Source organism: Cyanistes caeruleus, unplaced genomic scaffold (genome assembly GCF_971803275.1).
Source record: "Cyanistes caeruleus unplaced genomic scaffold, bCyaCae1.hap1.1 HAP1_SCAFFOLD_69, whole genome shotgun sequence".
Lineage (NCBI taxonomy): Eukaryota > Metazoa > Chordata > Aves > Passeriformes > Paridae > Cyanistes > Cyanistes caeruleus.
Genome location: NW_028255886.1, coordinates 2387501 through 2390000, shown reverse-complemented (window position 1 = coordinate 2390000; position 2500 = coordinate 2387501).

Sequence of the window (2500 nt, the reverse complement as noted above, 5' to 3'; positions counted from 1 at the left end):
CCACCACCCCCCTCCCCCCGGGCGAGGGGAGGGGAAAAGAGAGACGCCGCCCCGCGTGCCGTCTTTCGGAGGCGGCCCAGGCGCCCGGGCTCGGCCCGGCCTCCGCGCGGAGAGCCGCGCGGCGCGCGCCGGACCGCGGGGGGGCTCCGTAGCCCGCGCCCGGCCTCTTCTCTCTGAACGGGACGACGCGGGCACGAGGCCGGGGGGCCGCGGCCGCCCGCCGCCCGCCGCGCGCTCGGCTCCACCTCGACCGCTGCGCGGGGATCGGCCCCCCGCGCAGCGCCACCGCGCCCGCCGCGCGCGGCGCGGCCTTTCTCCTCCCCGCTGACGGGCCGCCCCCTTGCCAGCGCCCGAGACGGCAGCGCGACGACCGCCGGCACCGCCGGCGCCGCCCCCGGCCGGGGACCGCTCCCCGCCGGAAGGCGAGCGCCTCGCCGCCGCGCTCCGACGGCCGGCGCCGGGAGGCGGGCGCCGCCGAGGCGCGAGCCGGCGTCGCGAGCGCCCGAGGCCTGCCGGAAGGCAAAGGCCCCGCCGCCACCGGGGCCGCACTCCCGGGACCGCCGCCGCCGCTTCGCACCGTCGGGGCCCCTTCCGCGGGCACGCGCCCTGCGGGAGGGGGCCGTGCGGCGGACGCCCGCCGCACGGCCTCGAGCGGTTCTCCCTGCGGCCCACACGCGGCCTTCGGGAAGGGAGACGGGGAAGCGACGGGCGGGGCCCGGGCCGGGACCGCCGCCGGCGACGACGGGGGCCTCCCGGCCGACCGTCCCACCAGGGGGACACCCGTCGAGCGGCGCCGCCGCCGCTCGGCACGGGGTCGCCCGCGCTCGCCGGACCTCCGGCCGCCGGAGGCGACCGACGAGCGCTCGCCCGGGCGGGGGGCGCGCGGTCCCGGCCGGGGACGAGCCGGCGGACGGCGCCGCCGCGCGCGTCCGGGGAAGGCGAGGAACGCCCCGAGGAGGAGGAGGAGATGCGCGCCGACGCGGCCGGCGCGGCCGAGGCGAGGGAGCGCGGGGGGCGCCCGAGGGCCGCCACCCCGAGGTCGCGCAGAGAAGGCGGAGAAGCGCGCGGGGGCGCTTCTCCGCCGGCGCCGCCCCGTTCCGAAGAGACCGGATCGGCCCCGCGGCCGACAGCGCGCCACGGCCTCGCCGCCGAGACCGGGCCGCGGAGAGGGGGGGGAGGGGGGCTGGGTGCCCCCTCCCCGGCACGGCGCGGCCGACGACGGCCGCGACGAAGTCGACGACGACGACGACGACGACGACGAGCGGGGGGGGACCGGTCGCGACGGACGCCACCGCAGGGGATCGGCGGGAGTAGCTCCCCACCCCTCAGTGAACGCCGCGCCGCCACCGGCCGGGTACCCGTCGCCGCCGCCGCCGCCGCCGCCGCCGGCATCGCCGCCGCCGCCGGGGCGCGCCGTGCCGCCCGAGTCTTTAAACCTCCGCCCGGCCTCGGCGGCCCTTTCGGGTCCCAGCCCAAACCCCGCGCCCCCGGCCGGCGTTTGACGACGCCGAGGCGGGAGCGGGGGAAAGGGGAAAGGACTCGGGGAACCGCCCAGGCGCGGAGCGCTAGGTACCTGGCCCTGGGGCGAGGGAAACGACCTGGGATGGCCCCGCCGGGGTGCCTCCCCCCCAGTTGCTGCCACCCTCGGGGGAGCGTCCGCCGGCGGGGGCGCGCCTGACACATCCGCCGCCGCCACCGCGGCCGTCCTGACTCGGGGCCCGGGGTTTCCCTCAGCAGCCCGGCGCTGCGCCCGAGAGGACCGCCGCGGCTCGGCCCGTGGCCCCGCCGGTGCGGGAGGGCGAGGGGCGGACCGGCCGACCGAGTGAGACCTCGCCGCGGCGACCGCACCGACCGAGAGGGGCCCGGCGACGGGGCGAAGAACGTGTCTCCGCCGCCGCCGCCGCGCGCCCGACCCGGCGGCGGTCCCCGCGCCCGCGCGCGCGCGCGGGCGGGCAAAACCCTGGAAGCGACGCGCCCCGGAACGCCCGGGGGGGAAGGGGAACCCGGCCCTCCGAGCTCTCCTCTGCCGTGCGGTTCGCGAGGGGCCGTTCGGCCCCGGGAGCGGGACACCCCCTGGTGGTTTTTTTTTTTGCCGGGCGGCAAAAAAAAGAAAAGCGGTCCCGCTCCTCCGCTGCGGGAAGGGCCGGAGGAGCCGCCTCCTCCGCGCCCCGAAGGCGCCCGCGCGCCTCCGGGAGGAGGGGGGCCGTGCCGAGCACCCCCCTCCCTTCTCTTCCCGCACGCGGGACACGGCTTCTCGCGCGCCGCCGCCGAGGAAGCGAGAGAGGCCCGGGACCCAACGCCCGGGAGAACTCGGGCCGCGCGCGCCCACGCAGGGCCGCCGCCCGCGCGGCGTCGAGCGCCGACGACCGGCGTTCGGCGGCGCCGGCCGCGGCAAGCGAGGAGGCTCGGGGCCGGCCGCCGCCCCGCCGCCGCCCCTCCGGCGGGGGCGGACCGGCGACGGACCGACGCGGGGAGGGAGGCGCGGCGCGCGTGAGGTGGA